This window comes from Protopterus annectens, chromosome 2.part2 (assembly GCF_019279795.1).
Source record: "Protopterus annectens isolate FY-2018-M chromosome 2.part2, PAN1.0, whole genome shotgun sequence".
NCBI classification, from domain to species: domain Eukaryota; kingdom Metazoa; phylum Chordata; order Ceratodontiformes; family Protopteridae; genus Protopterus; species Protopterus annectens.
In genome coordinates, this window is record NC_056730.1 from 511,692,590 (window position 1) to 511,707,595 (window position 15,006).

The window sequence follows — 15,006 nt, forward strand, 5'->3', positions numbered from 1 at the left end:
CTCTAAATGCACATAGTCTGGGATTCTCTTCATCACCTCTGAAAACCCCTAATCTGTTTCTGTTGCCAGTACTATCATAGCAGTTTGCATATCAGCCACAAGTTCTTCAAATGTTTGCATGGAAGATAACTTTTTATGTGTGGTTGTAAGTCTTTTTTGCATCAATGTCAATTCTGAGCTTGGCATGTATTTCAGGTTAGGCTCATTCTAGTTAAAGAATGATATTTTTACTTCTATTTTTTCATATTCTGTTTTAAGTCTGTACAAACTCACACTACTCTGGAGCTAGAGTTAGAGCTGAATTTGTCTGTCAGGTTTGCTGTTTCTTCTGGTTCAGTATAGCTGACTCTATTAACAATGAACTGCTAGGTGCTACACCTCCTACATTTTTCCATGATTTTCTTCCTTTTGGTATGCAGCCTACTGATGTAATTCCACCAGGGTATCTTGTGGCTTATTTTTTGAGTTAGTTCTGTACTTATTCCTGGTAGGTACAACTGCCTCTATACAGCTATTAACATGCTTGTACAGGGTTTCTTTGAACAGTTCTGAGTAGACAGCAGTGTTCTCAGGGTTTGAAGGGGAAGTTTAGCCATGTTATCAGTTGCTAGTAGATAATTAGCCTTAAAGCAGTTCTTGAACATTCCAGGGTTATATGAGGTTCCAGGTTTTATTTTTGCTTCAAAGGAAACCATTTTGTGTTCTGACCTTACCAGAGAGGGCATAACACTAGGGAATGTGGAGCACTCTCCCATATTGGTGTGGACCAGATCCACTATGTTTGTGTCCCTGGTTGGTGTGCTGACAACCTGGTCCAGAGAGTATGTGTTTACAAAATCCCAGAATCACTGTGACTGCATGTTTGGTGTTGTATATGATTCCCAGTTAACAGCAGGGCAATTAAAGTCACCTATGAATACGGTATTGGCTTGAATGGTGACTATTTCCAGTAAGCTTAACTATGTGTTATGGGTTTCCTGTGTCATACAGGGGGGACTTATAACTTAAAGGAAGTGGTATGGGATCTTGTCTATGGTGATTTGAACATGGAGAAGTGAATTGTCTTGTTTGACCAGCCTTGAGGTATATTTATTTTTCATGTAAATCAACACACCTCCACCCTTAGTCCCTGCCTGTGTAGTAGCTGGTCTAAATGCATGGAAGGCATTATAGCCTTGCACTGCTGGGGTGCTCTCCATGGCTTTAAACCATGTCTCCATGACTTCACAGACATCGGCATTCTCTCGGATGAGGACAGCTTGTAGAGAGTGGTGTTTCTTGTTTAGACTCCTACTATTGAGACAGTAACACCTTTAGATTTTTCTTAGTTTTGGTTTGCTATGTTGGCAGTATTTTCAGTATGGCTTGTGGCCAAATGACCTGAGTGCATATATAATATAGTGGATCCTGGCCACTGCTAAGTACTTGACTGTGATTTTCACCTTAGTGTGGTGAGAGGGATATCAGAGTGTCTCACAATGGAATCTCCAATGACCAGAATGTTGGTTTGTGTCATGGCTTGTATTAAGAGCTTAGAAGTAGAGGCTCCATGAGATGTGGCTGTATGTGTTGATGTGGGTGCTGTTTTGAAAGAGTGCATTTGGGGCTGCTGACATTATTTGTTAAGTGTACTTCATCTAGTAGGTATTTGGGATTTTGGAAGTTTACATTTAAGAGCCTCAGCATATGTGGGTCTTGATGTTTGCCTCATACTGTGTGATGGGTGCACAGTATGTACTTCTCACAATCTGATTGACATTAGGAGTGCTTTTATGTGAGAGCTTTGCCTCCAGTGACATTATGTAAATACATCTCTCATATACCTTATCAGTTTGTTTTAGAATTAGCTGGTTTTCAGTAAATATGATGTAATTTCTACATTGCATCAGGATGCTGATATCCACCACGCTAATAACAAAGATAGTGGAAAATTCATATCCATGGTAACAGGTTTTTTTTACTAATTAGACAGTTGCAGTGAGGATAAAAAGTAAAGTCAGGAGTATCTGGTTTGCAGCTCTGTCAGAGTGCTTATCACTGCAAACTAGTTGCATTGTGCTACTAGGTACTGGTGACATTTCAAGGGTTCTTTTACAAGACAAATGTCACCTCAAGGTGCCTGTTTCTATCCAGGGCACTGCCAAACATTTAAGGGTAAACTACTAAAGTAGACCCTGAAGATTTATGGATGACATATTTAGGAAGATATTCTTTAGTTATGTTAGACTGTAGCTAATCAAGCAGTACTTAAAAGAAAGAAGATTTGTCAAGAATATTGACTAATGGGGTTCAGCAAATTGACTACTACCTGGATACTACTAGTGCTGGTCTTACCACAGATTCACATTGCTAAAATGCAATGCCACTTTGCTTCTTCCATCACCAGAAGCAAAACAGTAGCACCAGTCCCAAAATGAGAAGCAGGCCATGGGCTCTTTGGTGATCAAACGTCTTGCCCTAGATGATACAGGAGTCTGTAGGCTTGTTGTACTTTTTTCCTGGTAGATGCCTTGAAGAGCAACCAGATGAATCAGGAAGGTCCCACACAGACACTCACTATCTAATCAGAGACAGATAGAAATCGATACACTCATAGAAGCACAAATTCCAAACTGGCACTTATGAAAATGTTATAAGACTTTCTGGTGATCAGCAGTCTCCAAGAAATAACGTCCAGATGCTCCTTCTCTCACCAGCAGCAAAACAGAAGCACTAATCCCAAAATGACTACTGCGAGGCAGAATATGGCCTCTCCATTGGGTGGTGGTCTTGCCTCAGATGTTGCAGATTTCAAGTACAGATGGAAAATTTGGGTTAATATCATAAGAGTTGTGTGTGTACTAAGTATTTAGATAGAAAACAGGGGGTAACCCAAGTTTTCTCAGTCTAAGTGTAAAATCACTAATTTTAAAAGAGCAAGATAGGTTGGATGGGGGTGGATACTTAGCATTCTGGTCTATGGAATACAGTGGGAAGGGCAACAAGTTTAAATAACTGAAGAAGGAGTGATGTCACAAAATGATAATTTCATACTTATTGACAATAGCCAATTAAAGAAGAGAGAGAATGAATTATGTGATCTGATTAACATAAGGGGTGGGCAAACTAGAGAGACAGATTAAAAACAGAACAACACAGTAAGAGTCAAAGGCATTTTTTTTTCCCTAGTTTAACTGTGCAACAGAAAAGAGAATACAAATTAAAACACAGTATAATGAAAATATACTACAATATATAAAATAGAAGAAAGCAATAATGCAATACCAATTACAAGAAGCAATATAAGAAAAAGCAAACTAGCCTTTCCCTCACAGTAGTCTATGGCAGAGACTGAGTGACTTTTTTCCATCAAGCATCCCTAGCTCTTTCTGTTGTACAGGTGCAGTTATACAATACTTCCAACCAGCTTAGCAGGACACAGCAAGCTGCACAAATTATGGTGAATTACTTCTGGCTGGATTCTAAACATACATTTCTTTGATTAACTGGCCAGACATAGTAAGATAGATGGCTTTCAGCTACTCAATCTTATCCTCTTCAGCTTGCCTTCTCACTTAATAACAGACCCATCATATTGGCAGCACAGTCTGGAGCTCTACCACTGTGCCACCAGGTTGTCAGCAACTGATGTCTTCCCCAAGATGCAGAGTGCAGTGAACTCAGAAATGGTTTTAATAAAGTGGAAGATGTAGGGGGTGGGTCTTCCCTCCTAGTGCTGTGGGGAATCTGCACACTTTTTTGGAAAAGTGCTATTTTGTCAGATTTCTATGTCAAGGTGCAGCAAATATCATTATAGTCACTAACTGAGCACCCCCAAAGAGCATTTTAACTTTGCTTATTCGCTTTTACTTATTTACTTCTTAAACAGATAAGTGGATGGGTTTAAAAAATCCTTTTTAGTCACAACCCAGGTGCAATGCAAAAACAAGTTGGGATAATGGTTGAGGTTAGAGGTTGGCATAATGGTTAAGGTGTTTACCTCACAGACACAAAGTACATGGTTTGAATCTCATCTTTGCAGGGAAATTGGCTATGCTTTAAGTGGCCTGCAAGGGCAGCTAGCCTTGTACTTACCCACATTACATTTATATTATAATATTTACACTGATTTGCTTAACAACATACTTATGAGAATCATTAATAATTAGATGAGCAGTTTTAGCAGATGGGGTACATTATGTTGCATATAGAAAAAACAAAGAGATTAATCACATATGATCATTAGAATAGAAAGCGAACCAGACCCACATAAGAAAAAGTGGAGAATAACAGAATTTAACAATGTCAGATAAAATGTGTGGTTACAGGCTCCAAATCCTTTAGCAAAGGGAGATTAAATGTCACCAGTATATGATCTGGTATAGTAGCACCGGGTAAGATATGACAATTGTAATTCTATTTATGTTTTGGTAGTGCTAGAGTTTGATTTGGATGATATTTCTCATTTAGTGGAGTTTGCATTCCCTTTACTGTTGCAGACAGGTGCATTTAGTATATTTAATTAAGGTAGGTGAGGAGGATGCAGGAGGTAAAGCTTCCCTGCAAAACATTTTTTTCAGGAAATCAGTATTTATAGTATATCTATCTATATATATATATATATATATATATATATATATATATATATATATATATATATATATATATATTTATATACATATATATATATATATATATATATATGTGTGTGTGTATATATATATATATATATATATATATATATATATATATATATATATAATTTACATTTTTTATTTTAGTGTGATTTCTATTAAGCAAGACAAATCTCTTCATTTATAGTATGATATAATTTAAAGCATTCTCTCACTAAAGAAGATTCATAAACCACAGGCTTTGCAATCAGAGGTAACACAGGTCACAAATACACTACTGTACGTGTCTTCTTCTGTATGATAATGAAAAAAGAATATCAAATGCATCCTTATTAATTTCGTCCATCATGGAGCAGCATATATGTGCCTTCTTTTCAGTTCTGATGCTTATGATCAGGTCTCTGATCATAATCAACTGATTATGTATTCAAGACATGAATGCCAAGAAATTTATACTGAGACCAGACAGAAGCAAAGCTTGAGAGGTAAATGTTGGAATACATGTTGAGAGCACATTGAAAGAATTGATAAGACTACTGTACTGTATTTAACTGGAAACACTGAAATGAGACTGAGAATGAAAGTCTTTATCTGTTAATTACCAAAACTCTTGCTGAACAGGTGCCAGTCTCTCCTTTATGGACCAAGTCTTGTGTACGTTTCAGAATGAATTCTCCAAACACTGTAGTTCATTCAATAAGGCTTTATTAGATGTTCACAATATCCGAATACTGTCTTCATTAACAGTGCTGATAATATCCAAAGTTACTGCACATCATATTCTGATTGTCCTGAACAACCTAAACTAAAATAACAATAGTCTTTATTTGACCTGTCTTCTGTACTGAAGCTTCAGTGCCTATATTATAGCTTAATTTCATTTGTAGTGACATGTGGAATGAACTAACTAACCTTAACTGAACTGCTATCCTGAACTCAACATATATTGCTTCAGTCCAGTAATTTTCCTTAGTAAACCACATTCACTCCCCCTAACCTTGGTCTCAGGCTTTCTCTCATATGTTCATAGGTTCATAGGTAGGTACTTAGCTATCAGCCCTGGGGCCTATATAAGCCTAGTCAAAAAGGTTCCCTGGTTTTTGCCACCCAAGAAAATTATTTTCCTGTGCCCCTGTCAAGCAGTCCTGCAGAAGTGATCCCCAGGGTGAATTTTCTATTTCCCATCCAGTCGTCACGATTTTTCTTAAAAAGGGCCAATAAGGAGTATGGAAGTCTCTGGGACAGGAATCTATCCCTCCAGCATGTTCTGTTTATTGTGGTGACAAGGTTTAGGTCCCTGGAGTAGGTGGTTCAGAGAGATTGGGATTTCTTTAAGTGTAGCATGTCCAACAGCTCTGGGTTTGACATAGCTTTGTATGTTAGGCAGAGATCACGTCTGAGTAGGCGATATGCAATGGAGTAGAGCTGGAGTTTTTTGAGATGGTCTGCGTATGGCATCTGGTTGAGGCTGGTAATCCTCTTAGTGAAGTTTTCTGTGGCCTTTCCAATTGTTGTAGGTGTCTTGTGAAATACATGCCAAACGGGACATTGTACTCTATAATGGGTCTGATGAGGGATGAGTAGAGAGGAACAATGACCTCCTTTTTTCTAGTGGAGAACCCTTTTGTGATGAGGTGTGCCAAGTAGAAGGATTTCCTGACTACTGTGGCAATGTGGTCATCAAAGGAGAGACTACTGTCCACCTGTGTCCCGAGGTATCTTATCACACTTTCAGTATTTAGTGTGCTACCACATATGTGGTAGTTCATGGGTACCGAGTTTTTCCCAAAGGGGATGACAATGCACTTCTTGGCATTGAGCTTGAGGCCATGACTTTTCTACCAAGCGTCTGTCTCTGCGTGGCCCTTTTGTAGAATGTCTACATCATTAGGTGATTCTATTATGACTCCCAGTTTGCAGTCATCTGCAAATGTTGTTAGCCAAAGACCTTCTGTGTTGGCCTGCACTTCAGAGAAGTAGATGCTCACTGTCAGCTTCCTGTCGGGTGCTAGGATCCACCACATAACCCATGCACTTGGGTCACTCCACAACAAGTACAAATATGACTCTGTCATTCTCCATGTTGGTGTGAACAACCTGAGACGTACCTCCCAGGACTACATGAAAAGAGACATGGAAGAGCTCTCCTATCTTGTAGCCCAGGCAGGTATGACCCTAGCCCTGAGTAGCATCCTGCCATCACCTAGAATGATACTGCAGTACAAGGACAAAATGACTGACTTCAACAATTGGCTAAGCTTCTGGTATCATTCTAAGGAGATCCAGTATCAGTCTGCCTAGGACGACATGGTTGATAGACCACGACGCTTTGCCAGAGATGGCCTGCACCTATCACCCCTGGGATTCCAGATACTGGCTAAGGCTCTTGCTGTCCCTACAGTGCATTTTTTAGGCAAGGTTCAAATGACAACTTCACCACCATAACAGGAACAGGCAAGCAAAAACTGAGGATAACGCTACTCAATGCTAGAAGTCTAAATCTCAAAATGCACTCCCTTGAGGCACTCATTAAAATGGAGAACATTGATATCTATGCAGTGACTGAGACCTGGTTCAAGGCTCCAGAAACACCCCTGCATTACCAGGCTATAACTCATACCACACTTTTCGGCCACCAAACTTGACCGGAACACCAAAGGCAGAGGTGTGTCCATATTCAATAAGGATATCCACACCTCCAGGCTAGTTGCTCAGCATAATGCATCCGAGGTTATTCAAGTGCAACTAACTCTGGGTAAAACTGCAATCCAAATTGTAGCTTGCAACAGATCCCCCACTATGCCCCAGGATTCCCACTCCTCTTTTCTTGATATACTGGAAAATATTAGGGTTCAACCAAACACCCTAATAATGGGCAATTTCAACTACCTCACCATTAACTGGGAAAACTACTCATGTACCAACTCCTTCGCTCAACGCTTTCTGGAATTCATAAATTCAAATGCCCTGGATCAACTTATCCACACCCCCACCAGGGGCAACAGTATCCTAGACCTAGTCATTACCAACATGAATGATCGGTGTTCCACACCTAAAGTCAACTCCTTGTTGGTCAGATCTGACCATAAGCTAATCACTCTAGATATCCACATCCCACCCCCACCCCCCATTAAGGAAATCATGGTAAAAATTTCTCCAAAGCCAACTTCATGCTTGTTAAGACAGAAGTGGCGAACTTCATGACACCCGTGCAGATGGACAATACAGTTATGACTGCTGAATCCTACACAGATGCACTCTATAAGCACTTACACAAGTGCATGGATCGTGCTATCCCAAACAGAACCAAGACACAATCCTCCAAAAAAAGGAAGCCAATCTGGTGGTCCCCTGCCATAAACAAACTCTACAATAAAAGGAAGAAACTGTTGCAAAAAGACAGTAAAATCCCATGAGTGGAGGAGTTCCCTGGTCAGCCTCTGTAAGAAGCTGAGATCCCTTATATTATCATCCAAAGCTAGCTATGAAAACAAAATCACCACTGATTCTAGGGACAACCACAAAGCATTCTATAGCTATGTCAAGAATCTCAATGGCAACACCCAGATCTGCTCTGAGTTACAGCACAACGGCATGAAAATTACAGAACCAACTGATATTGCCAACGTCCTGGCAGATAGGTTCAGTGCTAACTTTACCCCACTCAAGGGCCGATATCTATACAGGAAGAATGCAGAGTCCCTGTAATCACAACTATGCTGGTAAAAGCTGCACCCATGGGATCCAGACAACATCCCAGGCTACATTTTACATGAACTTCAGAACGAACTGGCTCCCCACCTAAGCACCATGTTCAATCATAGTCTCACATCAGGCTTTGTGCCCACTGAATGGAGCACAGCAACAGTTATCCCACTCCACAAAGGGGGAGCCACCACTGATCCCAGGAACTATCACCCTATTAGCCCGATGAGCCTGGTCTGTAATGCCATAGAACATATCATCATGGAACTCATAAACAAAGACATTGGTAACCTCCAAACTCTGGACCCCACCCAGTTCGGGTTTGTGAAAGGCAGATCATGTCTTCTGAACCTGATCGACTTCTTTGAGGCAGTCACCAAAGTTGTAGACGAGGGTAAGGTAGTTCACACAGTCTATCTTGACCTCGCCAAGACTTTTGACACCATCCCCCATTCTGGAATTATAGCTAAACTCACTAAACTAGGTATAAATCCCTACGTCACAAGATGTGTTGCCATTTGGCTCACTGACAGAACCTACACTGTAAAAGTTGCAGACTCCAAATCTGACTTCAAACCAGTGACAAGTGGAGTACCACAGGGTTCAGTCCTGGGACCTCTCCTGTTTGGTATCTATTTCTCTGAAGTACAGGCTAACACAGAAGGCCTTTGGCTAACGAAGTTTGCAGATGAACACAAACTAGGAGCCATAGCTGAGTCCCCAAATGATGTGGACATCCTACAGAAGGGCCTCACTGAGACAGATGCCTGGTGTCAGAGCCATGGCCTCAAGCTCAATGCCAAAAAGTGCATTGTCATCCCCTTTGGTAAAACCTCTATACCCATGAACTACCACATAGGTGGCAGTCTCCTTAACACTGAATGTGTGATGAGACCTGGGGACCCAGGTGGACAGTAGTCTCTCCTTTGATAATCACATCACCACAGTAGTCAGGAAATCCTTCTATGTGGCACACATCATCACAAAAGGGTTCTCATCTAGGAAAAAAGAGGTCATTGTTCCCCTCTACTCGACACTCATTAGACCATTATAGAGTACAACACCCCTTTTGGAATGTACCTCACAAGACATATGCAGCAGCTGGAAAGGCCACAGAAGTACCTCAAAAGAGGATTACTGGCCTCAAACAGATACAGTGACCATCTCCAAAATCTCCAGCTTTGCTCCGTAGCATATCAGCTACTCCGAGGTGATCTATGCCTAACATATAAAGCTATGTCAAACCCAGAGCTGTTGGACATGTTACACCTAAAGAAATCCCAACCCCTCCGAGCTACACTCTCTAGGGACCTAAACCTTGTCACCACAATAAACAGGACATGCTGGAGGGTTAGATTCCTGTCCCAGAGACTTCCCATACTCTTGAACAAACTACCCATCTATGTCAAGCAAAGTTCCTCATTAGCACACTTCAAGAAAAATCTTGATAAGTGGATGGGAAATAGGAAATACACCCCGGGGATCACTTCTGTGGTGCTGTTCGACATGGGGACAGGAAAATAACTTTCTTGGGTCACGTAAGCCAGGAACCTTGTTGGCTAGGCTTATTTAGGCCCTTGGGCCGATAGCTTAGTACCTACCTATGAACCTATGAACAGAAGAGGACCCAGGACCAAACCCTGTGGTACTCTACTTGTCACTGGTCTGAAGTTAGACTTGGAGTCGGCTACTTTTACTGTGTGGGTTCTGTCAGTGAGCCACTTGGCCACCCATCTTGGAACATAGGGATTTATGCCCAGTTTAGTGAGTTTATCTATACTTCCAGGGTGGGGGATGGTATCGAAAGCCTTGGTGAGGTCAAGATAGGCTGTGTGCACTACCTTGCCCTCCTCTATGGCTCTAGTGACTGCTTCAAAGAAGTCAGTCAGGTTTAGTAGACATGATCTATATTTTACAAACCCAAACTGAGTGAGGTCCAGGGTTTGGAGGTTACCTATGTCTTTGTTTATAAGGTCCAAGATGATACATTCCATGGCCTTGCAGACCAGGCTCATCAGGCTAATGGGGTGGTACTTTCTGTGGTCCGTGGTGGCACCCCCTTTGTGGAGTGGGATAGCCATTGCTGTGCACCATTTAGTAGGCACATTGCCTGAGGTGAGGCTATGATTGAACATGGTACTTAGGTGGGGTGCCAGTTTGTTCTGTAGTTCATGTAGTATGCAGCCTGAGATGTTGTCTGGTCCCATGGATGCTGTGTTCTTGGCTTTAGAGAATGAGGTCTTTACTTGTTCATCCATGATTACAGGGGCTTTGCATTCTTCCGGTATTAAGATGGGCCCTTTGGAGGGTGAGTGGGGGGATAAAGTTAGCACTGAACCTATCTGCCAGGATGTTGGCAACATCGGTTGGTTTTGTATATTTAGTGCCATTGTGCAGAGCAGATCTGAGTGTTGCCATTGAGATTCTTGACATAGCTGTAGAATGCTTTGTGGTTGTCTTTGGAACCAGTGGCAATTTTATTTTCATAGCTGGCATTGGAGGATTTTATGAGGGATCTCATCTTCTTGCTGAGGCTGACCAGGGAGTTCCACCAATCTTGGGATTTTACTCTTTTTTGCAACAGCTTCTTCCTTCTGTTGTAGACTTTGTTTATAGCAGGGGACTACCAGATTGGCTTCCTTTTTTTGGTGGATAGCGTCTTGGTTCTGTTGGGGATGGCACGATCCATGCACTCGTGTATGTGCTTATACAGTGCATTTGTGTAAAATTCAGCGGTTGTACCTCTATTTTCCATCTGCATGGGTGTCGTGAAGTTTGCCACTTCTGTCTTAAGAAGCATGAAGTTGGCTTTGGAGCAGTTTGTGACAGTCATTTCCTTAATGGGGAGTGGGGGTGAGATATGGACGTCTAGGGTGATTAGCTTGTGGTCAGATCTGACCAGCGAGGAGCTGACCTCTGGCATGGAACACCCGTTACCCATATTGGTAATGACAAGGTCCAGGATATTGCTGCCCCTGGTGGAGGTGTGGACAAGCTGATCCAAGGCATTGGAATTTATGAATTCCAGAAAACGTTGAGCGAATGAGTTTGTACATGAGTAGTTTTCCCAGCTGATGGTGGGGTAGTTGAAATTGCCCATAATTAAAGGGAGAGTGTCAAAGATGTAGCTTTCAGAACACTTTTATTTTTTTTTCACTAATACATAGCTTGGGTTCTATACATTTAACCTATTGTATTTTGCCTGCATGTTTCTGCTTCATATTGTGTAAATTCACTTTTTTCTGCTTTTGTAGCATCCCGCTCTCAATTTTGACAGGTAATACCACCCACAGTGTGATGTCACTATACACACCTTCCCTGTTTTTAGTTCAACCCTGCTTCACCTTTCCTGGCTTGCTTTTTATTCTCAGTGGAAATTGGTTCCCTCAGGCACGGATCTCTCTCCATATCTGCTCTCGCCTTGGATCACTTCCCTCTTCTTTAATCATTTCAGTAGAATTCACTTAGAGAAGCTTTGAGCTTTACAAAAAAAATTCACTGTTATGAAATTAAAAAAACTTAAATGCCTAAATACGGCAATATAGTTGCACTGTAGTTTTCTTCTTTAGATTGTTTCCTTGCCATGCCTACTAACTTCACTGCAAAAGATTCAGGCTGAAAGTGAACGTCAAAAGACCCAAAATACCGAACAAATTTTAAATATTACTCTAATTACATTAATAGTACAAAAGGGTTTCCATGAATGGCATTTTCTGAGAAATAGTAGGAAACCTCAGTGGGACACTGAAGAAGTTGAAACTTCAGAACCCTGCCTCAGATCGAGAGCTATTACCATCTCATCTCCCACTACTGCATCACTTTTCTTTAGAAGTCTACTTACACCTTGTTCCAGTCACACTTTTGTTCCCTGAAAATGAAAAAGTCTGCTTTTTGGTCCTGTGCAACTGTAAGTAACAAAACTTCATTGCTGAAAGACCCAATTTTAATTCTTTGTTATAGGGTGCACTTTTAAACTAATGTTGTGTTTAAGTGATTTGCGGTGCTGCGGTAAATGCATTCATTAGTTCTTGGGAACACCTGCAGATGCTTGTAGTGCTGTTGCAAAACAATTTTTGATGCACTTTTTTTATCTAGGTTATGTTTACTTTTTAGTATTTATTATGTACTGTAATTTATACTCCATTCATGTTCTTTAATTCTTACATAGAAGTAACATTTACATTGCACATCAGCATTTTTGCGATTTGTAAATGCGGTATGCAATGTGTGATTCCAGTTATTATAAAACACAGAGCTTTCATTCCTGGTTGTACAATTTTTGGTAATCTATCAGTGTAGTACCTCGCAGGATGTGCCGTAGCAAAGCCCACCCCAAACACGCCTCCAGCCCTGTGGAGGCAGCGGCAGCATGAATATTCAACAGTGTGCGGAATGCAATGTAAAAAAACAAAAAGTAATGATTTCTATGAGGATGGAGTTCATTATGCGTGAATATTTAGCCGTTTACATGACGTGATATGAATTAGCATGCCTGTCAGTCTTCCTTGATATCCCAACCCATTTGGAGTGCTAATCACTGATGGCACGCCCAGAGCTACGGAGAGCTAAGTGCGACTTACTACATTCAGCATCTGTGCTGAAAGTAACCCAGTGTTTTATTGTAGACATTCAGTACCAAAAAATGAAATGTTTTACATGTTGTATATGACATTTCAGTCAGTCAATCGGGCAGAGTTCACACAACCAAACTGTTTCTCTAAACTATACAGTTACATTTTAACGGCTGAAAATGTTTCCCGAAGATGCTAGCAGCACTGTTGCACAGCACTTGTTCAGTGCTGAACTGGTCACCTGGCCTTAAAGCATCCAAATCTGAAAAGAAGCGGGGGGGGCAGTGCCCCTACAAGGGGGTGCAGGGGGGCTTGACCCCTGAAAAAGGAGAAAAAGTAATAATTTCTACGAGGATGGAGTTCGTTGTGTGTGTGAATATTTAGCAGTTTACATGACGTGACATGAATTAGCAAGCCTGTCAGTCTTCCTCGATATCCCCACCCATTTGGCGTGCCAGTCACTGATGGCACACCCAAAGCTACGCAGAGCTAAGTGCGAGATACTACACTGGTAGATTACCCAATTTTTCTTTATGCTAGATACAACTGCTGTTTTTAAACTTAATAATTAATGGTAACAGCTCTTGATTTAATTGAAGTCTGCACACTAATACTAACATTTTTTTTCTTTTTGGAGGGGAGGTTTGTATAATATATGCTGCAGTCAAACTTCTGCAGTTTTCAATTATTTTTTCTTGCATCAGTCATTGTTCAGTGCTGTTGGGCTACACAGCAGTACCATAACTCTCAACTTCTTAACCCCAAAATCATGAACAAAATCTAGAAATAATTAGGGAAAATAAGGGGTACTTTAAAATAGCACTTAGAAGTTGAGAAGTTGGCAAGAATTAGAAAATGTGAGTTTACATGCATTTCAGAAGTAAAAGTTATCTGTAACTGTATTGTTAAGTAAATCCACATCTTTTACCTCAAAATCATGGACAGCAAGGTGCAGTTTACAAGTAGAACAATTTGGCCATTGATGAACAGAGAGCATTGTTGCCACCACTGTTATGTGCCTATCAGCAACCATTCACAGCCTGGTCCATGCTTTTTGAGTTTCTACACACAAACACACAGAGTATATCACATTTTGTTTATTACATTTGTATATCCTACGCATACATACATACATACATACATACATACAAATGTATCTGGGTGTGTGTATGTATGTATGTATGTATGTATGTATGTATGTGTATAGTATAGTATAGTATAATATAGTATAGTATAGTATAGTATAGTATAGTATAGTATAGTATAGTATAGGTGACTCCATTAACAATGAGCTCTGCACAGAATTCTGTATTTCTTTTGAGGTTATGGACATAGCTAATGAATGCTTTGTGGTTGTCCATGGCCTGGGAGGCCAAATTTACCTCAAATTCAGCTTTGGTAGACATTTTTACTCTGAGTAGTTTGTTCAATTTGATGAAAGTGCGTTTATCTAACTGGGTCCTAATTTTGGTCATGATTTTCTTCTTTCTGTTGTAGAGCATATTGATGTTGTCATTCCACCATGGTGGCTTGCTTTTTATGTTAGTTCTGTACTTATTCCTGGTGGGTACAGCTGCCTGTATGCAGCTATTAGCATGCTATAGAGTTTTTGTGAATGGTTCCGCATAGGCAGGAGTGTTTTCAGGGATTTTGGGCTCTTGAAATGTTGCTAGGTTATCACTTAATAGTAGGAAGTTAGCCTTAGAATAGTTTCTTAACATTCCAGGAGTAGCTGGGGTTCTGGGTTTTATTTTTACTTCAAAGGAGAACATTTTGTGGTCTGACCTTACCAGAGAGGGCATTACACTTGGTGATGTGCAGCCGTCACCCATATTAGTGCGGACCAGATCCAGTACGTTTGTGCCCCTGGTTGGCATAATGACAATCTGGTCCATTCCCAGTTAATATTAGGGTAATTAAAGTTGCCCATGAATATGGTATCGGGCTAGATGATGTGGTTTCCAGTAACCTTAAATACATATTATGGGTTTCCTGGGCCATAAAGGGGACCTACAGCTTGCAAGGAAGTGGTACTGAATTTTGTCTATGGTGATTTGAACATGGGGAGGCTCAAATGCATCATCCTTTTTGACCAGCCTTGAGGTATATTTATTTTT